Source organism: Pholcus phalangioides, unplaced genomic scaffold (genome assembly GCF_987345545.1).
Source record: "Pholcus phalangioides strain wild (caught in Gottingen) unplaced genomic scaffold, Ppha-v1.0 ptg000009l_1, whole genome shotgun sequence".
Lineage (NCBI taxonomy): Eukaryota > Metazoa > Arthropoda > Arachnida > Araneae > Pholcidae > Pholcus > Pholcus phalangioides.
In genome coordinates, this window is record NW_028301602.1 from 47,066,241 (window position 1) to 47,092,064 (window position 25,824).

Genomic DNA, 25,824 nt, shown 5'->3' on the forward strand with positions numbered 1-25,824 from the left:
CAGAGTCCTATAAAATGCAGGGTTTACGATTAACAGCTCATTTCTGAATTTTCCTGTTACTGGCATCTCACGTGAGGTTTTCTTTGTGATGGTCACATTGGTGGGCAAAGCACTATTGATGAAAATGTTTTACCCTAACCATAAATCACCGACTGAAGCTTTACGAATGTTTCGGACATATAAGAGATTGAAGAAAGGTTCAGGTTCAATCACTCCTACCGGACTGTTTTCTCGCGTGGTCTATCGACAAAATTTGAATTAATTTTTTTTTCTGTAAAAAAAGTCTTCCTTCGAGACAATAACTTTTTCACAAATACCGCATTGAAGTATGTATATCAATTACTTCAATTTTTACGAATTTCTAAACTTTATATGAATTTCTGGTCCACCCTGTATATTCGATTAAGAAGTGAACAGCTATGAAAATGATGAAGGTGTTGTTGCTTTTTTTTTCCTTTCAAATTTGCACACATGATTTTAAATAATGATAGGCTCTTTCTGGGATATATGGGTCCATTTTCTGAATAGTAGTTGGCTTTGATAACCTGTAATGAATTTCGACGAAGACTACTCAGAAATGGGTTAATTACAAAATTGGGTCATACAAAATTGAGTTTTTATTTCTCATGCATGTGGGTATCGCTGGAAACCCCCTGGGAACAGTGTTTATGATGCATGGATTTATAGTTGTTAGTACCGATCGCGTGGGCCTAGTTATTTGTTGGTGGGAAGTTGTGACAGCGATATCATTTTCTGATCGGATTAAAGATGAGTTTCCCGGTCACAAGAAACTGATCTTGCCGGATCTTTCTCTCGATACTAATACGACAGGATACTCGGGACTCCTGTCACGATGATTCCTCTCACGTCACGAGATCAAGATGTCAGCCTCGAGTTATGAATCACCTTCGATCTCTTCTCCTATTCCTCAAGATGTTATTCTACGTCTGTTGTTTTGTTTTCTACGACTCCCTGACGTTTGTTTTCTCGAGAAATTTTGATATTCCGTTCAAACGCCGCCAGAAAACATTCTGAAAACAACCTCATCTATGTATGTTCGAAAAAATATACATTTGTTTTTCAAAGGAATAAATGTAGAAATCGCGACGTATAAAAACAATGTTCAGTTCCTTGTGATGTTAATCAATTTGAAATACAACGTCGCCAATATTGAAAGTAATGCATGTTTACTTTGATTAGATGAGGAGCATGCGCGATATTCGTTTAATAATTCAACGCGGAATTCTTTTCCCGTCTCTTAACACAGATATCAAAAAGGATGCCGTTCTTTAATAAATAATACATAAATATATAAGAAGCGCGTAATATAATAAATAAGTATCGTCGTAAATGGGCATCGAGAGCAAGAAAAACATGGAAAACGGGAATTAAATAACGTACTCATGAAATAATAATTTTCTCCTGAAAATTGCAATCTTCACATTTTAACCTTCGAAAGAAATGAATAAATGAAATTAAATCCATCTTCGATGAGAGAATAAAGATGAGTTGGATGCGCTCTCTTGTTTTTTTCTTGTTCCCTCCCTTCCCCTATTTCGAGGCAGAGTCTAAATAACTAATGATCCCGTAGAGAATTTCTGTGGAATGATACAATTTGATCGAGGAAGAGGGTGACGGGGATCCATCGCAGGGTGCTGTGGAGAATCAGCTTTATAATATTTTTATAATCTATGGTGGTTACTAAAATCAAAATATAAGGAACCCACTGAATATCACAGCCCAAGAGCTCCACTCAAAGATATGGGAGCAATTTTATCACTCTTTTTAACCCCTTTCAGCGGCAAATCTGTACTTTCTTTTCAAAATGCCTTATATATTAGTTTTTTTCCAAGGAATTTCTTAGCCGTGTGAGAATCTCCCTAGTTTTCATTCTCCTAAATTGGCAGATATATCGTGGTTTCTCTTCCGATTTTTTTTTCCAGAAACTTATTCCATGAATAAACATACTGGAGGAACTCTGTAATATATTAAAATGATGCTTTCCTTCACTCCCTCCTATGTTTTCCAAAATCTGGAAACATTAAAAATCCATGATTTTTTGGTAAAAGTAACCGCGTAATGATTGAAATTGCAAACACCAAAGCGGGCAGGTACAGCGGAGAAAGTGTGTCCTCAAGGAATGGACATGGTTTTATTTCTTGCATTTTTTTCGCCATTCAGATGGCCACATGGAAACTCAAACAAGCTGCGGTTATTTCTATTTTCTCTCCTTCCATTTCTTCTGTTTTTGCTATTTAGAAATAAAAATTCCGAAATTTTTTTATGTAACGAATTTTCAAATTTTTTCTCTCTTTTCCTTACCTTTTTTCTTTATTTTCGGGGCCGTTCAAGTGCTACGTCATCATCGATGGAGGGGGGATTTCCGATTTGCTGACTTTTGATGACAAGGGGGGGGGGTTTGATAATGCTTACGTCATCAACCACTCTTTATGAAAATATGAAATATTTTTAATGGCATTTTACGCGGTACGCCAAAAACGAGAAAAACCTTTCGATAGTTTGTAACACCCTCCCCCCCCCATTGATAAGTGCCCTACAGAGCCACTTTAGTAATATATAAATGTAATTTTAGTAATCTCTTCTAAAGCCAACAGTTGCAAAGGCAGTCCCAATGGTCAAACAATTTGTATCCGCCTATTATATTCATTTGCTCATAATTATTTTCAGTTACTTTTTAACATGGTTACAAGATTTGTTAACGATGTGGAATAGTCTCAGCTTAAATAAATTACTGGATACGCGGACGGTATTGGATCTTTAATAATGTGTATCGTATCATATACATTACGTTTCTGAGAAAAGTCTCGTGCTTCATTCTCTACAGTATGTTTTGTTTGCCTCGGTATCCGTTTGTTTGTCCCCCCCCCCCCCCCGATGATATATATTTGAGTTTTGAAAACTGTTATGATTGCTTATAATATCAGCCTGGAAACTCTTTGGAATTTCTGCGGAAGAGACAAATTTTCCGATAGGGCATCAAATTCTCTTGTCCGTTGCATTCTCTCTCCACGGCTACTCCGACCTAATGATTATCGGAAAAACAAGACCCTCACGTCAGATGCTCTTTACTTTCGCGATGTTTCCAATACCTGCGAATCCTCCACCGATGTTTGCCCAGAGAGAGAGAGAGAGAGACTCAATTGCAAAACAATTTCGTACACGGAATCCAGTTGTTTTTGAAATTTTGCTCAAGAAATCGATGCGTCATCGAAGCAAAACTGGTGAACGCCGGCCTCCGTTATGCTGTTGCTCATTTTCCGAATCGTTTAGATCGAATAGTGTAGACGTGGATTCACTTCGGCTCGCTGAAAGTATATTATAATGAATGTGGCTTCGAATAAATTCGTTTTTCTTCTTCCTTCTGTTACATCACAGCGAAAAAAAAAAGGTTTGGAAGAAATAGAACCGACCCTCGTATGAGCTGAACCCAAACCAAACGATACGCAGTGAAAATTCGTCGTGATTTCAGAATAGTGAATCGAAACTTGGTGTGTAGTAAAACCTCCCATATTTGCATACACGTAAGGGCTGAGAACATGTGCGCAATGCTGGCGATCGAGTAAAAACAAGAAAATTTCTTCAATTTAAAAGGTTCTTTATACCCTCAAAATTTATCCCCTTTTTCGAAACTAACACTGTAGAAATTTGCTTTTGGTGTCTGGGAGGTCAGCGGTCGTGTCTCATTTATACAATTTTGCGTAAATCCAAAAAGGGGATTGGTCCGCAAATTATTTTCAGTTTTCTTTTGGCCATTGGCATTGTATGGACTCTAGGTCCGTGTACAATAGAGGCGTGTCCGGAAAATTCACCGGCATGAAATTCACGCTAGGAAAATTTACCGCAGGAAAATTCATCGCCGGAAAATTCACCGCAAGCAAAATTCACCGACAACAGTTTGACGCAAGTGAGTGAGTGATTGAGTTACTGAGTCAGTGAGTGAGTAAGTGAGTGAGTGAGTGAGTCACACAATATGCGAGTAAGCTCCTCAACTTAGGGCTACGTGGCCCTGCTTGACGTCCTGAAATATTCTGAATGGGTGGTCTAGGGTGAATATCAAGTGCAAGAGGAGCCGTGCGAGGTAGTTGGGGGGGGGGGGCATAGAGATCTGTGAAAACGATTCAGGTATGAAGAAATGAAGCCTTTGAGGGGGAATATGGGAAGAGGACTGTGTAACGCGTAGGAGGTTTGCGTATCACTAGATACACGTAACTACATTTTCAGAATGTAACAGGACCACCCATAGAACCAAGGTCGTCTTAATACATGGGTCCGTTCAGACACTGTTAAGGAAGTGTCATGTCCATACGAATCTAGGGTTTACATGATAGGGGTGTTTATGACGCAGATAAATATTTCAACAGTTCCGGGAAAAATAACAACCGCACTCTCATAGTTAGCACAGTAGATAAACGAGTTTAAATAGGAAATTAGCGAGAACCTCGAGAAAATTAGACTTCAGAGACGTCTTACACCGACCCAACCCGTGCACTCGAGGTTTAAGTGACGTTGCCACTTCACGGGACCTCTTCATGGTGAGCAAGGCTGAAGAAGTTCAACTACCACTTCAAGAATTATTTCGTTTGTTACACATAAATGAGGTTTTGGATATTATGCTGTATCGTCATGTAAAAAAAGTAGAATATGAGGACAAAAAGTGAATAAATAAAATAACTGAGACCAAGAAGAAACGAAGTCAGGTAAACGAACAACGTCAGCTATTTTCGTAGTTCGATCTTAAAAGGAAAAGAAAAACCATCTTCATACTCTGTCTCAAAGAAAGCTGATTTTAAAGGGGGAAAAGCCAGAGCGAAATTAAAAAAACAAAGATCGAACGGAATGTGGCTGCAACGACATGAAAAAAAAACCAAACAGCACGTTTATTGCAGTTTCCGATATTGACAAGATATCCGAGGAGAAATAACAGGCACGTATATGCCTGTTTTTATCACGTAAACGAAAAACAGAAAAAGAAAAAAAAAACCCTTTTCGATGCTAAAAGGGAGGAAAACTTTCGCGTTAACGTTTCTTTGATCATTCACCGAAAACCTGTAGCTTTTTTGTTTCTTCGGTGCATTCCAATCGCGCTTCAGGTGACATTTTTTCTTCGACGTCGTTTGCCGTTACTTTCTCTTGCTCATTATCATCAAAATGCACGCACGCACAAAAAAGAAAAGAAGCTGCTCGGACGAAAGATTCCTTTCTTTTCGTGCAAACGAATATTTTTGCTTCTTGGAAAATTGCGATTTTCTTTTCTTTTATTTCTTTTCACTATCGAACGCGGAAAATAATTTTTCTTTCTCTCTCTAAAAAGAAAGAAAGAAATGGAAAGAGCTCTCGAACCAGATTATCTGCGGGTGTTGATACGATCACGGAATCTCGTGAACAGCCATTAACACTGAAGAACGTCTAACATAAGAGCCCTTAATTATGACCGCAAGGTAGGAAAGAAAGTTCTCGAAGGAAAGCCATTCCTCTCACCACGCAGAACACTACTACACGCACATTCTTCGCACAGGGCGTTTTTCCCCTTGCCAACCACCTTTTTTCTGGCCTTTTTATATGAGACGTTTCCTTTTTTTTTCTCACCGAAAAAATATTATTATTTTTTTTTAGCTCGAGGGAGAGGAAAAGGGTATGGAGTGAGATAGAACTGATGACTCGCTCTCTTCAGGGTATATTATTGATTGCCCTCCAATCTCAAGAGAACCATTCGCCCCGACACTAGCCTTCATCCGCAGCAAAAATTCCGAGTCGCCGCTGATATTGATGAATTGCCACGAGCGAACGGAGAGAGGGTTTGTCTCTCTCACCTCGACTGCGAATGCCTTCTTTTCTCAAAAAACGTCTTCCCTCTCACCTTCGGGCCTCTGTGTTGGTGTCCGTTTTATCTTACCAATGATTATATTAAGAAAAATAAAAGAGAAAAATAATAGGATATTACTCTTTATTTTCATTATTTTTTAATAATGCTGGAAAGAATTTTTCCCGATTTGACGGAAAAGTACAAATTCGATACTAAAAGTTTCCAAAAAATCCAGGGATATAAAAATAAGTACAAAATAACATCCCTGGGAGACGAGTACTGCTTATTAATTTTTCTTGGAAAAAGAACGTGATTCTTCAATATGATTCATTATATATATATCGGCATTTATCCCTTTGCAACTACAAATGAAAGATACGGTCAAACTTGGTCATAACGACATCGAAGATTCTGCGATCGTTACGACAGATTTTTTGTCGTTATGACAGAGGTGTCGTTACAACCGAGGTTGACATTCTTCTTACCTTTTTTTGACAATATAATCAAAAGTTATGAAATACCGTATGCACGAAGTTGCTTTTCATAAGGACAAGAAAAATACTGAAAATTGAGATCATAAATACTGAATATCTCTGCTAAAAGTGGGCGCGGTAGCCCGGTCGATAAGATGCTCGCCTAAAGTACCAAAGGATGTTTAGAGGTGTCGCGAGTTCGATACCCAGTTCGTCCTTGTCAGAAAACTTTCCTGACACAGGGGTACAACAAAAAACGGTGACTTGACCGCAGCAAAAATTGCTACCGCAGGGAGTCCCCCCATCGAGGGGTTAGCGCACCAACCTCTCGATGAGTATGAAAAACAAGTCTGCCGTTCGGAATCGGCAATAAATTGTAGGTCCCGGTCTAATTAGCCCTCGTGTGCAGAAAATGACCGTGGTGCGACAAAAATGATCAAATGATCTGCTAAAAGTGTTGCCAATGGTCGGTGAAATTGTCAGATATTTCTTATAAGGAAATCTTTGTCGAGTAATACGGGATACAACAAATTTACTGAACTGTATTTTAAGGGGAAAAAATGAGCGTGACAAATATATAAGATGAATTTTCTTTTGCAGTCGCTTTGTTGAAAAAACGGACCATTTTCATGGGGGAAAAAAAGTTATTTAGAAGAGGGCAAAATAGGGCAATGCGCAAGTAGCAGCATCAAATATGTCATTTAGTAATTTCTTTAAATTTTTTTTAGAAGTAAACAAAGGAGCAACGACAAAGATCCTGTCGTTTCATCCAAAGTCGTTTCGTTTTCATCGGCTAATAAACAAAGTTCATTTACATTTTTTTCTATGGGAATCAGTCCGGGCTGCCAATTGTTGACGTTATAGCCGAGGTGTTGTTATGATCCAGGTCGTAATAACCGAGTTTGACTATATTATAATTGAAGAATTGTATTACAAAATAACGATTATTTCAAAATATAGTTTCGTAGATTTTGATGATAATACAGTCGATTCCCGTTTTAGTGAAAATCTCGTTTTAACGAAAAATTTTCTAATCCTCTAGATAAGTTCACATAGGAGCAATGTAAAAGTCTGTAGTTCCTTTATAACGAAATTTCTTATTCGATTATATATCTCTTGGAGTTCGTTATAATGGGATTCGACTGTACACAATGAATATATGTCTATTGTGGAGGTGTCACCACATTCAAAACAACACAACTGTATCCCTCCCCCTTCTTAAGGTTAATCCCCCAATGGCTCCCCCAATTGCCTGGTGATTTTTGACTACTTTTTTAAGTACATTTTGGATTTTTAATTTACTTTTTGTAATTTTTCTAAAAATTCCCGGTAATTATATTTCTTTATTTTTTGTAAGTTCGTACATATTTTTCTCATGCTTCATTATGCTTATAACCTTAAGCTCTGCACATTTTCAAATGTTGCATTTGTTCAATATATTTTTTACTCATTTTTCATTTTTTTTCCCGTCCAGCATGTTTTTTGAGAAGGCAGGCGTCGGGGAACAAGAGCTGGCATTTTCAATATTTAACGAATTTCGGGATCTGGCAGTAACATATACACGTATATACAGGGTGAATCCGACCTATTCCGCTATACGAAAGGGGGTGATAGACGAACGCAAGTGGATCATGAAACAACCTATAAACCCTGCCCTATCTCCCACCGTTTTCGATTTATAGTGGATAATTTGACGCTTTATTATTTTTTTTCATAATCGATTATCAACTTCACAAATTTGACGCACCTTTTTTTTTTATAATTGGTTTGTGAAATTTCTGAGAGACCTACACACAAACTAATCACACATTTGGAAAGCGCAAAAAGATTCTATGAGGTCACACCAATTTCATTGAAATATCTGGATTTAATGGCGAGCTACAGGCGCCGAAAGATTGGCGAAGTTCAAAATCGAATTATGGCCAAAAATTTTAATTGCCAATTCCGCAAACACCCTTCTAGCTAATCCAGTGTTTCTCAAAGTAGGCTATAATATCACCTTCGGTAGGCGATGGAATGATTCGGGGGCTTCTATCGCCCCCCCGAACCATTCCATTTGGTTATCACATAGGATTCTATGGGCTTTTTTGAGTTGAGGGGCGATGAGAGAAAAAAAAATTTCTGGAGAACGGGGCGATGTAAAAAAACGTTTGGAAAACTTTGAGCTAATCGGTCAAATTTGCAAAAAACTTGTCCATTCCACCAGCTTTCGAAATTTCATAGAATAAATCAAATTTGTCATCTAGCTCAGGTGAAATTTAATGGATTGTTTGCAATACATCACTGAAATCTGCGTTCGTCGAAGTAATTTTTGTAAGTTTTGGCGGCAATTCAATTCGATTTTTCACTTCACCGATGTCTCTGTAGCTCGCCATTAAAACCAGATATTTAGATGAAACTGGTGCAACCTCTTATAGCATTTTTTCTGCTTTTTCTAAATGTGTGTTTAGTATGCACGTAGGTCTCTCAGAAAGTTCACAAATTCTGCTTCTTTGAGACTTGACGCATATTTTTTCTATAACCATTTATCCACCATAGCTTAACGGTTTGAGATAGGACAGGGTTGGTGGGGTGTTTCATGATCAGCTTGAGCTCGTCTATCACCCACTTTTCGTTTGGCAGAATAGGTCAGAGATTCACCTTGCATATCTTCGCATTTCTTGGTGTAATTTATCAACTTCACCGAGAGCTCCTTGAAATACTAGGTTAACTCATCCGCCATCTGTGGGTGCAAGTGCGACGCCAGTATTATCGGTTTATCCAATCGCTGTTCTCCATCTTGCTCTTTTTTTTCTCATTTGATTGAGTGCCACTAGTAGTTCTTTTGTTCCAAGGTGGAGGACAATGAGTCCGCTCTCCTAAAAGGCACCTTAACCTCACCTAAAAAAAAGTCGATGGTATTCTATCCCTTTTTGACCTAGTACAGTGGAACCTATCCAAAGTTCTGTGTTTGAACCCCACTGACGGCACAGTGGTGGTCGGTTGACGTTGGTTTTTCTGTGGTTCACAATTTCAAGACGCAAATGCGAGCCGATTTTCCCGTTAAAAAGTCTCGTCACAGAGAGCAACAGGCCTACGAACGGTACGAATATTCAATCTTTACACTTAACTTCTGAATACTGCCAGATATTGTCTTACAAATATAAATACAACGCCACAACAGGCAAATTGCCCAACCAGGTGGCTGACTTTAGAACATCATGGATCCCCGAGGCATTTTTTGGAGGCCCTACCTACTACTGCTACACCACACATGCACTCCGCTACACCTCCCCCGGAACCCCCAACGAATCGGGAATGTGCGTGTACGTGTAGTGAAACCTGACGTGAAGTTTTTTTGTTTCTCTGTAATGCTTGTTATGTGTAGTGCTGCCATCTGCCACCAGTTTTTCTAACTATGAGTGAAGTGTTATGATTGAATGATTTATCGTTGTAGGACTGTTGCTCTCTGTGGCGAGACTTTTTAACGGGGAGATCGGCTCGCATTCGCACCTTGAAGTTGGGAACCACAGAAAACCAACTTCAGCCGACCACCACTGTGGGGTTCGAACCCAGATCCTCGCATCGCGAGTCCGTCACTGTAACCACTCGACCACCACAGCGGCACTCACATAGGAGCGCCGCTGTGAGCGCAGCAAAGTGTTGTTCGCTGCAACAAGAGTTGTGGAAGTCACTCGTCGATTTCACTTGACTACTATAACATTGATTATTGCAGAACCGGACACACCCTACTTCATATCTCTCAGAGAAATATCAAAGTGTTCCCGAAGGATGGATGTGTCTGGAAATTTTATCAAATAACAAATAACATAGAGGCGCTTCCGACAAAGGCAACAGAAGTAAACTGATTAGTGGCTTCAACAATCATTCATATAACAATATCAAGAACTTCAAAGTATAAATAGTGGATCTTAATACGACGAACATGTGATCGACATCGATAAGCTTAATTCGTTGGAGGCCATCTTTTTTTTTATCATGTAGCAGATGTAAGTCGTCGCTCTCCAGGTAATGTCATAGTTTCATCACACGCTAATAATCGAACGGACTGTGTGTAGAACCCTTTTCTTGCAAACATATAGCTTATCTGTCGACATACCACCAAAGTGAAATTCCGCCGTGTGCGGGAAGCGACGACCCATCTGCGCCGCATTTACACTTTGTGTTTGTTGACCGTCCAAACTTTTCCTAGTACGGGGGTGGGGAATAAGTTCATGTACCTTGGAAGGATTGTTTTTACCCGTGGCCAGACTTTTCCACGTCATAATGCTCACTGCTGCAGTTTGTGTGCCTCTTTTTGAGAGCATTCATATTATGCCTTTTGCCTGCGATGAAGGCGGCTTTCATGCATAATTCGACGAGCATGGCTTCAAAGCATTAGTGGGCTCTTAGCATTGGAAGAGTTTTTGCTTTTACTATAGCAATATACCGTTGCATATAGCAATATAGAGCCTACTATAGCAATATAGAGCCTACTATAGCAATATAGAGCCTACTATAGCAATATAGAGCCTACTATAGCAATATAGGGTTGAGTACTATAGCTATATACCGTTCATCAGAGGGAGTGGCAACTCTTGGTCGAGTGGCAACAGGTCTCCGGACAACTGTTTGACTTGTTTGTAATTGTTTCCGCAATCCGGTGGTGGATATATTGCTACAGTAGCCAAGCGAAATCGACGAGCAACCTTCACAACTGTTGCATCCATGATTTCAACCTCACTTGGTAAGACAATATCTGACAGTACTGTACACCCCAACACTACCTGTTTGTGTTCTACTAACCATCTAATTCAGAGGGGCAAGATTAAAGCGTTGTCGTTATGTTGTACAAGTCATCGCTTGCCCAACTTTTAGAAGCTAGTGTACATTGTAGCCCAAAGCCCGTGAAGCAGGGCTTCAGAGATGTCCGCTAGTAAACGGGAGGTGTCCGTTAACAGGGAGTGTCCGTTACAAGGGGTTCCACGGCACTAACAAACGTAGGAGGTGTTTTTTCTCTATGTAGATATCCTTTTTAACCTCAGGGAGTTCAGCCTTGACTTCGACAGTAATGCACACATAACCCTTGAATTAGGACTCCCCTGAGGTTAGAAAAAGAATGTATCTACAGCGAGAAAAAGCAACCTGCACGTTTGTGCGTATGGGGTGCGTAAACACAACAGCTCAGTTGTGGTTTACCAAAATGCTTTTGGAGATTATCCAAATACTGTATTATGTTCAAATGAGTGGAGCAGATCACTGTAAACTTGTCGAAGTACGTTGTTTTTATTTTTTTTTTTGGCGGTCTGTATACTTTTCGCGGAAAAGCTGTATGCTTGTGTAAAACGAAGCGGAACTCGAAGGTTGTTACATATTCTTACGATTTGATCTTCACACATACAACACAAGTAATTAGCTGAATCTCATGTAAGTCACAGGGGACCCGAATAAGTAGAGGCACAGGTCTAGGCCAAATAACTAAGTTTCAGGTAAAATTTTCCGCCAGAAAAGCCCGTGAGAGGTAGATGAAAGGACATCATTGATGCTCTACAAACTCGCAAACGATCTCCGATAAAACGTGTCCAATCTTCGAGAGCTTGCGCAGCGTCTCAGTTTCAACGCCAAGCAACAGAGAATTCCATGTTCTCTGCAGTAATTTTTCAGAACTACGAGTGAGAGATAAGTAGAAATAAAGAAACAGTTTTTTTGCTTTTAAAAACCGGAATGAGAAATAAACGCGGGAGTTTTTTGTGTGCAAAAACCTTGCTTTCTGAGCAAGGAATCACTCGTACTTGATTCATTGCGTTTGTTCGGTCCAACTGGTGGAGAAACGTGTTGTTTTTCCTCATTTTATTTTGTTCGAGACGCCTGGTGTGAGGTTATTTCTGCAGTTACATATTTTTTATAGACTTCTTGGCAACTTGGAACACGGATTCTGCGGAAAGAAAGATGCCCGAGATGAAGAAGAAGAAAGTGCAGAAAGAAAGGGAGATGATTTATGATACGCTCGATATGGTCGATAACGTTGAAGCATTTCTCATCATTCATTTTGATAAATGGTACGATTCCATTCGGCGCGGAACAGTAAGGAATTACTTTTAATGCATTTAATGGAGCGCGTTAATATCATATGAAAAGAGGCTACATTCTCTACCACTCGCTTTTAACACTGTGGAACAGTTTTTTCTCTCTCTCTGGGGGAACTACTGTTGTAGTACCTTATCAGTCGACTTTCTATGTCTTCTTCATCCGAATCGTAACAAAAATCTTGGCAAAGGATGCCCTATTCAAAATCTGCAACGATGAAAACTTTTTCCTTTTTAGATTTGATTTCTTTTCACGTCAAGTTTACGTTCGCATCATTCTTTGCTCAGAAGACGTGCAGCTACCTTGATGATAGCGTGTTGTTGGCATCACTTTTTTGCCAACGGCCATATCGTGCTAGAAATCACCGGTTCTCGTCCGATCACCGAAGTTAAGCATCGGGCGCGGTTAGTACGGGAGAGGGTGACCACCTGGGAACACAGAGTGCTGTTGGCATCACTATTAACTCTTCGGGGTTCAGCGTTAACATCCCTGGTCTTACAGATATCTTGACGGCCTTTATAACTCCCTCCTCGAAAGGCAATCGCAGTTACAAATGTTTCCTGAACCAAACCAAGTAAATAGAATTTGATTCTACATTTAGATCTGATTATTTTGCCATCAGACCACAAGAGGGATCAATTTTTCTCGTATGAGTTGTAGTATTAAGTCTTTCATTTTCTGAAATTTTTTCTTTTGGAGGCGTTTCTTTCACATGACAAGAACGGTAACAAAAAATTCACTAATAAATAATTATATTGAACATTAAAACTACAATATTTGATAATTCAAAGCAAGAATATTCCCGTGAGAAGTCTATGGAAATGCGTTTACAAGTAATCCGTAACTTATAAGAACCCTAACACTACCACTTTATTGTAAATACACTTCGTGTACATTCATCTAGGGAATTTCTAACAAATTGGTGTATGCCGAAATGTGTGCTCTGAGTGTATGTTGGCTTCTGACGTATTCATATTGTCGGAGTTGTGCTTGTTTCGTGTTCTGCTGGTGTTGCCATCTGTCTTTCTCATCTGGAAGTGAAGATGACAAAAGCTCGAGTTATTATTTTATCTAAGAGTCTGGTGCTCTTTACGGAGACTCTTTTTGAAATAGGATACCGACTCCGATTCGTGCCTCCCATGTTGGGAAACCGAAGAAAACCAACTTCAGCCGACCACCACGGCGCCGCTAACGAGGTTCGAACATGGATTCTCACGCAACTTATGAATCCTTCGAAATTCCTTTATTTTAAAGTTCTTTTGTGCTAAATTTGCGCGAAATAGGGTGATTTTTGTTCTGCGTGATAAATAATCGGGAAATGTTTATACGTTTTCAATCAGACACACACACACGAAAGAAGTTTTATCTATTTAATCCTTTTCAATAAATGAATTTTGCGTTTTTTATCTCTGCTCGTTAAGTTTTAATGCACTATCTACACAAAATGTCCGTAAATATTTCACGTCACGAAGTTTCCCTTCCCCTCGATGTAATCAACTTGAATCATATTATGGATGACCAGAATTAGGGATATCGATATGCCGTGAATGAAGTGGTAAAAAATCATCCGCTCGACAGTGTTGAGAGGCAGTTGTCGGCCAAGAAATATTCAAAGCTGTCCCGCCATAATAGAACCATTGCTAGAAATGTTTCGTAAAACATTCTGGAACAAAATTTGTTGCGTTTTCAGTTATTTTGGAGCAAGAAATTGGCGCTTACACGTGCGCTCTTCTCAGGAGAACTTGCGAGTTGCATCACTTCATTTCATTTCGCGACCAACAAAATTTTAGCGTTGAGTTGAGTGGCAATCAATCTTTGGAGTCCGTCTCCGGAGAGCGAAGCTCATCTCGACACGCCAAACTCTCATTTCAAGGGAAGCGTGGAATGCATCCTCATGATAAGAGCTTTAAACACGGAGACTTACGCGGCGGCGTGATTGCGCTTCGACGACCGACCACCACAAACTGAATCGCCTTAATCTGTCTCTGCGGGGGATGTGAAGCAATTTTCGGCTTTGAATTGATTACGAGCGCAGTATTACTATAATCTCGATCGCATTAACATACCTGTACACTTGACGCACGCGTGGTTTCATCGCATTAAAACAGAGTCTGTTTAAACAATTTTTTTTTTCATTTCGGGGCACCGCAGTTCTTGTTTTTTGTTCTATTGTGAGTACATATCAGCTAACATTTAGATGGTATCGATGCAGTTCAATAAAACAAGGTTTCAACATGAAAACGTAAATATAACTAATGCATATTTTCCGCGTGACGAAAGTGTTATAAGTGGTCAACTATTACTACTGCTTAACAGCACCCGCACCTCGTACGCAATTCCTCTGTGAAATTTCTAACGAATCGCTACGTGTCGTAACGTGTTGTGTGAGTGTATATATATGCATATTTATGTTCAGATGTTATTATTGTCGGATGGCTATTATGTTGTCAGAGTTGTGCCTGTTTCGTGTTCTTGCACCTTCCTTCTAAATTTTGAAGTAAAGATGTTACTTCCTATTGTGAAGTATCATGATCAAGGTCTGTATGTTCTATGCGGAGAGACTTTTTCGAACGGGAGACCGGCTCCCATTCACGCCTCTACGTCAGAAAACCGCAAAAACCAACTTCAGCCGCCCACCACTGGGCCGGGATTCGAACCTTCGAACCTGGATCCTCACGATGAGATTCCATCAGGGTGCCCACATGACCACACAATGGCTGTTTTATGCTACTGTTAACGTGGTCATTGTAAGTAAATAACTTATAACGCGGTTATTGTAAGTAAATAATCGTCTGTCTGAACCATAGTAGAAGAGACTACAAATTGGTCCAGTTTATCCTAGTGGAGGACGTACTCTTCTCTAGGAGGTGCTGATTGGACTCATACGCAGTCGGTTTATTTCATGAGTATTCAAGACGATTTTTTACGATTTTAGAAACGTGGATGCATCTTTAACCCGTTCACATTTTTCTTCTTAAATACGGAATCAGACCCGTATCACCATGTTTTAGTAAGGAAACGGAATGATTCAACATACGGTAGTAGATCCTCTCGATAATGGACACACTTGGGACCGAAAATTCTGTTTTCAGTGAAGAGTGACGGTTAAAATAGCTGGTGAAATGCATTGAGGCCCGTTGACGTAATTTAAAAAAGTTTAAACATGGGAGGTTGTCTGCTAACGCGAACGGTCCGTTATGTTAGGTTTCACTGTACTATATGAAAGCAGATTATTCCGCACTTGGCGATAAGGAACACGCCCAAACTCACGGGTTACTGCATTTTATTACTTCTAGTTGTGAAAGGGTGAAATCAGATGAATGATAGAATTAACTAGTAACCTGAAAAAAAATAATGATTCGAACACTTATATCTTTACACAAAACTAATGGTTTACGGATAGATCTCGTTTAGATAAACCCAACGATATTTCATCAGTGCGAGTATGTCTTGAAGTTCGGGAACCGACCGCCCTATATTCCCTGGAAACTTGGCTCCGACGTTTCGCCCTTGACATTTCGGCCCGGACGATATCAATTGAGTGAGTGACTTACCGTATGAGTAACCAAGAGAGTGGGTGAATGGTTGTATGACGGAATGAGTGAGTGTATGCATGAAAGACTCATCCACTCGTTCACCAGCTCACTCACCCATTCATTTGGTCACTCATATGATTGGTCACTCACCCATTCACTTGGTCACTCATATGATTGGTCACTCACCCATTCACTTGGACACTCATATGATTGGTCACTCACCCATTCACTTGGTCACTCACCCATTCACTTGGTCACTCATACCTTCACTCACTTGCTTATATGGTCACTGATTCAGTCTCTCACTCATCTGAACCTGTCTGGAGTGAAATGCTAGGGTTGAGAATTCAGTGGAAAAACGTTGGGGACGAAAATTAGCAGGGGTGAAACGTCGGAGTTGAATTTTCCTGAGCGTATATTCCCTTCTCCATTCTATTCCGTAACGGTAATTATAAGACGTTCGTATCCAGACATATGGCTGCATTGGCGTACGCAAATGGGGGTTTTAGAGTTCTAACCACGCCACCCCCCCCCGTCAAGCCGAGATTATATAGTTATATGGGAGAAAAAAACGTAAACCCCTCTCCACCCCCCCCCCCCCCGAGAAAATTCTGTGTACGCCTATGCATGGCTGTGTCGATGACACAACTCACTTTAACACTTTAATTTCCATCCCTTGTGCCGACAAAAATAATCATTTATCTAAACTGATGAGATATTTTTTCTTCTCTTTCTTACGCCACTGCATCGAGTGCATCAATTAATCATCCGTTGGGACGTCGCTGGTCCAGATGATGTTGATATGTACTCTCGGGCATTTTCCTCATCCATCGTGAGCAGCTATTCTCGTGGCCATAGTAAATTCCCGAAGCACGAGCTCATTCCATGCTGCAGTCACTTGGAACTCGACAGACAAGCGAAAAAATGCAATGCGTCATTATATTATAAAAAGTTAAAATGTTTTGTGTATATATTAGAGGTCATAAAATTCGGCAGTCGAACACATATACAGCGCATGTGCTGGGAGATGTGCCTCTTTTCTGTTTTCTGCCAGATAAACTGCGGCAGCGTTGAAATTTGCGTGGTTTGCGAGTGCGATGAAACATTTTCATTGGTCGCGAATAAAAGTGAAGGCCTGTTTTAAGATAATATAATGGCTCTCGTAAAGATGAATAATAGCACAACGCGACATGAATTATGGGAACGCATTAGCCACAATTTCCTCGGTAAAATTAACGGTCTACTCGTGCGAGTAGACGCTTATCACAGGATACGACACAACATTTGATCGCTTCTCGAAAATTTTCTACGAAAACAAAACACGAGTCTCCACCGAAAACCAACAGTTTCCGAACCTCGCGATCACACAATAGAATTACTTGTTAAGTGTTTTCAAGAACGCGATTTTCTGTATCACTTACGGCAGTGTTTTTGAACTGTTTTTCATCTCGCGACACACTTCAATTGAGATTTTTTAATGAAGGTAATGTTTTAAAGATTTGATTACAAATTATATAATTAATTTATTCCAATTAAAATTTTTATTTGTAATTAAAAGATAATTAAAATACCCGAAAAAAAGTCATGATTAGAAATCTGAGCTTGAAGCTTTAGAACAATATCCTCTTTTTTGCAAAGTCGAATTTTAGACGTGCATAGTTTTAAGTTTTCTCTCTTCCACGCATTTTTCCCGGTTTTTATTGTTTTTTTTTTAATATTCCATAGTCGAAATCCAAAAAAAAAAAAAAACATTATCCGCACGAATGTATAGGAGTAAAGTTACTGGAGACATTGGAGGGGGGTGGGGCTCAAACTCTACAATTCTTTCGTTATTATGGATATAGAGTAGCAAATATTGGGGGTGGGGGGGGCTTGAGATCATGGGCTGAATACACGTGGACGTACGCAGAAATGCGAGGTACGAACAAATATTGCGCTTTTTTTAATGAATGTTCATAAACCCCCAGAGACGAGTTATTAAAATTGAAGCGATTATAAATAAAATCGAAAGTCACTTCTCCGCTGTTCAGTCGATTAAAGTAAAAAATATTCTACAATATATCTTTTTCAATAAAATTTACTGAATGCTATAAAAGTCAAGCTGTTCGACTGCATTGCTTACGTATTTCGTCCTTTCAAGACTGTTTACTGCTTGGAATTCTACATTTACAGTGAGGTACTTATCATCAAAATCTTAATTTACATTTTTACACTTAATGTTAACTTAAAATAATGTGGTCAATGTCCAATGGAATTTCTTGTGACCCACTCACGACCCTCTCACGGCACACCGGTTGAAAAACGCTGACTTAGGGACGTGGTCATTATTTATTTGGAATGTAACATGATAAATTCGCTCTATCACCTTTCACCAGTTTCATTGCATCATTATCTGACTAATTTTTTTTGACGAAAGTGACCCGCCGATCAACTCATTTTGCCATTTTCGTGACAAAGAGATGCATTCAGTTTATATGCGCTGCACTTTCTGCATTCAACCTCCTATATATCGTGCTCGCGTAGAAGCTGCTAAATTTGAGGTTTACATTTTATTTTTCAATTAAGATCCGTTTAGTGCATATTGTGTTTATTAATTTTGGCCACCAATTAATGGATGTTATATCAAAAGTGGCGAGAAATGACCTGTCTCTCGATATTACTAACGATACGTACGTCTCAGTGTTTGGCGCATCCGAGCTCTAAGAAAAGATCGACGCTCGTTTCCTTTGTGGTCTAGTGGTCCAGAGCGCTCACCCGGTAAATGAGAGGACGTGGGTTTGATTTCCCGCAAAGGGCAATTGAATTTTCGTTATTTTCCTGAATTATATAGCTTTCGCGTCAGCCAGTGATTGAAAACTTTCGTAATATTGCCTATGCTGATGAAAAAAAAAAATTGCAATGAGTAGTTTTAAAAAAGTTCACGCTGGTCGTGTTTGCTATTCAGTGTAACCTTGTTATGCTGATTAATTTTCAAATGAAAAAGGTTTTCCTTTTCAGAAAACATCAACGCTCGAAGGAGATGTTTTGCTGTTAGAAAAGTGTTTTTCCAACATCGAAGGCTCGAATGCGAATCCGTCACTTATTTGAAAGAATCTCTTCTCAGATTTCGGGCAGGCCTCCAACACCATACTCACATAAAACGGAAGCACATGACTTTTACGTTATGTATTTCTGCCGCAAAACTATATTGAGTGATATAGTTTCAATATTCAACGCAATTCCTTTTTTTTCGAGATAATGGTAACTTGATCGGGGGGGGGGGGGGGAGGTTGTCCACTAGTTTCTAAGTAAAGCCAAATCAATTGCTCAAAGAGCTGAATGAGGAGTACCATCCTTTCTATTAATTTGATACTCTTTTCTTAACGAAAGGTGCGATTTGAGTCGTCATGAGGAATGCGTGAAGTTTGCTATTGTTTTGATAAGTGTGTGTCGGACACACGTGTCGAAATCCAAAAAAAAGAGGTCAATATGATACATTCAAATACCATCGAAGTGAAATAAAAAAAAAAGAAGCGTTTTCTCTCCCTTATACTGTGCTGTAAACGGAAATCGTAATCTTGGGAGATCAGCATCTTCAGTTCGAGAATTTTGCTACGCGGGGAAAAAAATAGAGGGAAACTCCGAGAGTCACTGGAAGCCAAAGCGAATGATCTTCGCGAGAGAAACAAGTTAAGCTTTTTTTTTCCACCTATTTTTTTTTTTCACTTTTGTTGGCCGCGCGAGTTTTCTTAGCGCGCGGCTGACGCCGAAAGGCAAATTTGAAAGTGCCGAAAAGAGAAGATTGCGTATTTCACCAAAACTGGTAAATGTAATCTAAAAATGCAAATGAAGAAAGTTCAACTCATTTCCGAAGGAAAGAGAGAATTTGTCTGGCAAGGCTCTTCCACTTGGCTGTCATAGCCCCGAGGTTAGCAGAGAGAGTCGTGACTATTGCCCTTTTCTCCCGACCCAGAAGGAAGGAACTTGCAATTTGTACGTTTGATTACTAGTAATAACTAGGGGGTTCTCTCTTTCCATTCCCACGACTCTTTCCTTCGAAGGAGGCAATTACTTTCTTTGAAGACGTATGCGCCAGCATTCGTTACAAAATGTTCCTTCGCGTGCATGAGTAAGGAGGAGACTAAAATTGTTTCTGACTGGGTAATTAGATGACGCGGACGGTGATCAGCGCCTAATGAAATTGTTTGTGTCACACGGAATACTTTGTATTCTTTGGACGGGATCTTTCCGAAAAGAGAGCCCAATTTCCAAAAGTTGTCGCCTCGCGCCAGAACCGTAAATCACGTCCCGCGCGTTCGTATCTCGGTGCAATTTTAGAGCCAATGACTGATTCTTCGAACAACGCGTGTAGCCGTTCAACTGCCACCTCACATAACATTGTGAGAACAACAAAAGCGACGTGATGCGAGTGGATTATTATTTATTCACATTTCACGTGTCCCAGTTTCTCTCTGATGTCACGGTGACGCTGACGGGAACTGAAAATACATTTGTATACACATATCTCTCTATCATTTCTTTTATATTTTACTTTATCACTCACCACGCGCGAACGAGATTCCCTGTCTATTCTCTTTCTTTCATTTTATGAAAGAGATACACGTGATGAATGAAGAGTGTCTTCATTTCAAAAAGTGGAATAAACAAAAATAAATAGCGACAGAAAAGAACAAAAGCAACCCATTTATGTTTATTTCACACTCGAGAAATCGGACGGCTGTGCCATTTGTCTTTCACGAGCTTCATTGGTTGTTGAAATAAAGAATTGAGATGCGCATTGGACACTAATTTCCTGTGGAAAAACATGCGAAAAGACCATCGTCGCGTTAAACGCGAAAATAAAGAAAAAAATACTTCATTAAAGTTGCGTTCGAAACTTCATTTTTCTCAATAGCGAGACTTCTGATGGCAATTGCAGTAATACCCCGAGTTGTGCGATTTCGGAGTTGCGATTTTCTGTGAAAAATGGTCATTTTTGAAATTCAATCATAATAACGGGTTTCTTGCTGAGATTTTAGAGATTATTAAGTATAGAGTTGTTTTATTCAACTAGAACTTGATATGCAATGAAATTACACTGGTTTTTTTAAAGGCTACAGTATGTAAAGATGAAAAATTTAGCCAGTATTTGTAAATGGAATCCCATATGGCTTTATTTTGTACCTGCAATTTTAACAAGGTCACGATTTCGTGCTTTAAGTCCGCCGCCAGTTTAAAAAAAAAATCTTTGGTTCAATGTGATGTTCGTTGATGACAGTAGTTTGTAAATTTCAGCTACTTTCGACTCTTTGCCAAAAGTTGTTTCTTGCCTCCAAACACTAGCAGCTCATTTCTTTCGATGTACTAAGATGTTGTCAAAACATTCAAAGCAAATCAAATTTAACATATGACTTTCATTTGCACAGATTTTAGGGGGAATGCGGTCTTTTTTACTGAACCGGATTGCAGTCAAGAAACATAAGTTAGATTGCATGATAGTATAGAAGAGCTAGTAAAACACAGCATTACAGTCATGAAAGGAAAAGAAAGGTGTTCTTCCAAAAATTCGGTCCCAGTTACCTAATACAAATGCAAAGGCCACAACGATGTGACCGAAACAAGATGTCCATAAAAAATATGGATATCTAAAATATATCAAAAATACGGCAACCCAATAAGTTCAATAAAAAACCAATAATTATCATAAACTATAAATATGTGTTGTCCGTGAAAAATTAGGGTTGTCTCATCTAAGTATGGATAGCTTCTCGATTTATCGCAATATGCTTATCGTATTTCTTTTTAAACGTGCCAATTGTGTTACAATTCAGGACCCTCCGGAGGTCATAATATTTATATGCATAATTATTAATATATAATTATATAGAAAACTATACCTCGACTTACGAGGTTGTCATCGGTCTTCACCTATCGTGTAACTTCAGGGTATTATTGAACTCACAAAGGGTCCGCGTCACAATAAAAGGGGCCATTCAAGTATTACGTCAGCATCGAGGGGGAGGGGGTTTCGGATTTGCTGACTTTTGATGACAAGGGGGTTTGGATGATGCTTACGTCATCAACCACCCCTTTTTGAAGATATGAAATATTCTAAGCTGCTGACGAAATTTGGCTGACGGGAGGGGGGGGGGAGGGGGTCAAAAATGCCTGAAAATCTGCTTACGTAATACTTGAATGGCCTCTAAGTGAAAACATAGAGTTTTACATATCTCATATACTGCATTTTCTTCCGTATAATCCGCTGATGATATATACGTTTACAAAAATTGGAGTTTTTCAGTTTGGGTTTATCAGTATACCTCACTGGGTCTTCTTTTCTGATTTTTTTTTTCTGAGTCATTGTAATGAAAATATTCTTAAAGTATTAAATATTTTTTTAGTATATATTTATAGATGGCGCACAAATGTGAGCAGAGAGTTCAACATTTATCTCAACAATTATCTCAACAAAAGCTGGACAAATACAACTCTCTCTATTCCTTAAGATATTATTATTGATGAAGAAACTTTTCCCACGCGGATTTTATACGCCACTGATATACGATTACATTTGTCCCTGGAAATTGTGGAATTATGTTATACTACCCCGTGCACAAAACGTATCAAAAAATATGGAATATGTATATGTTACTGCCAAAACCCGAAGTGCGTCCAATTCGCGAAGTGGCTGGAGATTCCTGACCAGAGCTCGCTGTGCTGATGTAAGACGGCCCGGTAGGAGCCAGATCCATTTCTTTAATCGCTAACGTGTGATACATGTCTATGTACAGCAGCTTCATTCTATTAGCTCCACCTGACGAGAGGGGGAAAAAGTGGGATTTGGGAGAGAAAACGATAAAAATAATTATATAAACATAGTTTTCCTGTCAAATTTTGGAGAAAAAAAATTGCTACATCGTGACTGTGGTTTGATGGGTTGACATAACTAACATAGACATAAATATCACGAAAAAATACGCCAATTTGACGATGATCCCGGATTATGTCTTTTGTTATCCGACTATAACCAGGGATCATCAGCCACTTCGCGATCCAGTCGATTTTTGTCCATTGCCATTTTCAGTCAATGTTCGAATTTTGGACATTGACCGGCCAATATTTGACGCAATCGGCTAATTCGCGATGTGACCGGCCTCGTCGCGATTCGGCCAATTTCGATCTTTGGCGGTAACATATTTATTTTAATATATTACAGGAGTGCAGAGATAACAAAAATAATTCGTTTCTAAATCACATTCTCGTTAGCCGAAATTATCATTTCGTTTAATTAGTTCCAGGCTTGATCTAAAATTTGAAAAAAAAATGTGCATAATCCCGGGTGCCGCTGCACTGTAAAGACACGACAATTCTCATTTCTCAATGCTTTAACATCTACAACAAACATTTTTGCTACTCTGCGTTACAGTCGGTATAGGGTCTTGTACCTTACCACTTATAGCAGGACACGAAAAATCCCATCGCCACGGTGACTAAAAAATTGGTATTGGTGCCTAAAATTTTCTTTTTGTGGTTACTAGATTGCAGAAAACACAAAATGTTTAGAATTCATAGCAGCATATCTGCTAACATGAAAGAGGGTCACTATGGCTTAAAAATGTCAGAAGAATATTATTTTTAGACTTTTTTTTCTCCAGGTAGCAATTTTTTGGCACCTAGATTTTTTTTTTTTGCGATTTGTCCAGCCCTGCTTTATAGCTTGGCGTTACTCCTAAAACAAACTGTATTTGCAGATATTCATGCAAGCTGATTCGTTTCACGAAGCTCAATTAGCTCTCCCATTCTTAATGTAGCACTCTTCACAGGTTGTTTTTCCTCGCAAAATACTCTTCTCAAATGAGCTTGCATCGTAATGTATATTGCAATGTTGTATTTTATGCAAATAGACAATTGCGCATAGGATTTACTCGCATGGTCAAAGTAAATCATAGATTATCATGGACATCATCGGTGATAGAGACAGTGATAATAATCCACGAATTTTCGAAACAATCTTTGAATATGACTGGTACTATTATTGTAAGAAAAGCGGAGAATATTTGAAAATAAAAAAATAACAGAGAAATCAATTTCTTTTTACTTAGATTGAAATGTCGCAATCAAATAAAATTTTCCGAGTGTGAAGCTCGATACGTCGAGAAATGAGAAACGTCGTCCCATTCCTATACATACATAGTATATCTATCGTTCGAAGAACAGGACGACTACACGACAAAAATGAAAGCAGGCAGATGTTTCATAGGCCAGATTGAACTTTCGACGTTTTTGAAAAACGGGATCAAAAGTCCAACGGGAATTCTATAGGGAAGAGAATTCGGTTCGTATTATGAAGAGAAATGCCGAGAAGGAAAAGAAGACATTTCTCGCTTGGAAACACGTATAAGCCCGTCTGAAGTGGTGATAACCCCGAGCTTTAGCGCGCAAAGACGAACAAACACTGTACTTTTAGATCCCCTGAGCAAATAACACGAGCGAAATATCTTCGGCAAACAACAGATGACGGCGCTGGCGGTTTTTTTCCAACAAAAACGAAAGCATCGAACAGAACTTTTCCTCACCTACAGGTTTCTTCGAACATATAAATATATGTGTATATACACGCGCATACACATTTTTTTTATGTATTGCTTTTGAGTTGACTTTAGAACCAATACAAATAGCGCGGCCAACCTTCACTTTCTGCCACAAAGAATCGCTTCCTAACCAATTGCAATGAATTATTATCATAAGTCATTCTAGCTCAATGGTTCTTATTTTTTAAAGAAGCCATCGAATACAAGGCTCAGCCCCTCTCACATTACATAATCCAATTATTTCAAAAATAAAACTATATTCTGCACCATTTTTATACTTTCGCGTTAATAGAAATATTGCGGCAAATTTTACTTGCGGCTGCATAAAAGAGAATATGTAAACACTAATTCGCCAACAAATACTAATAATCCTTTTCCGATTTGGTAGAACAAACGGCGGAAAGTTGCCTTTCCTCGCTATAGATATCCTTTTTTTTTAACCTCAGAGAGTTCAACGATGAAACACCCACAATACACCAAGTCAGCGTCGACCTCCCTAAGGTTAAAAAAAATAATAACTACAGCGAAAAAAGCGACCCTCCCCATTTGTGTTGTATGGATCTGAAAGGTGCTCAACACGTGATTCTCTATGTGGCTTCCCCTATTTAATGCAACCTCGTTAACATTCCTCTGGGGAATTTATAAAGAATTGGTTATATGCAAGAACGTGTTGTGTGTATGTGTATGTGTGTATATGCGTAACCTTAAGGCAGGGGTCTCCACTCGTTCGGACATTGCGGGCCGTAAAAGAGTTTCCCTGAGGCCTGAGAGGGCCAGCAAGTCATACTGCGGTCTAGATCCCTACAGTGGCACGTTAATGGGTGGACCCATTGGGCCAAGGATTCTAAGCCAAACGGGGGGGGGGGGGGTGGCTCTGTATTGTTAGAGTTTTATTTATATTCCGAGATTTTTTTTTTCAGAATTTTCATTAATTCTGAAACTATATTTTTAACAATTGTTTCCATGAAAAGAAATTTTCCACCAACGGGGCTAGAACCTGGATCCTCACGATGAGATTTTAGCACTATGCCAAGCTGAACAGTGGCAGTTCAATGTAGCTAAATTATAGGAATAGTATGGTGTATGTTAAAGCTAAATGCGAGACTAATCCTTAATCTTTTCAACACCATACCAGATAGCATCGTAGGACTCAATTGAACATTGAACTGGCACTGTTCAGTTTGGCATCATGCTGAAATCTCATCGTGAGGATCCAGGCGCTAGCCCCGTTGGCGGCACATTTTTTTTTCATGGAAGCAATTGTTAAAAATATAGTTTCAGAATTAATGAAAAGTCTGAAAAAATAATCTCGGAATAAATAAAACTCTCTAACAATACAGAGCTCCCCCCCCCCC

At 39.2% G+C, this 25,824-nt stretch overlaps 1 protein-coding gene and 1 pseudogene across 1 annotated transcript in view; both read left to right on the plus strand.

Moving 5' to 3' along the window:
- LOC149083217 (suppressor of lurcher protein 1-like) overlaps positions 1 to 25,824 on the plus strand; it is a 618,571-nt gene that overhangs the window by 198,457 nt on the left and 394,290 nt on the right. The window lies entirely within an intron of this gene.
- On the plus strand, positions 12,700 to 12,816 carry LOC149083219 (5S ribosomal RNA; annotated as a pseudogene).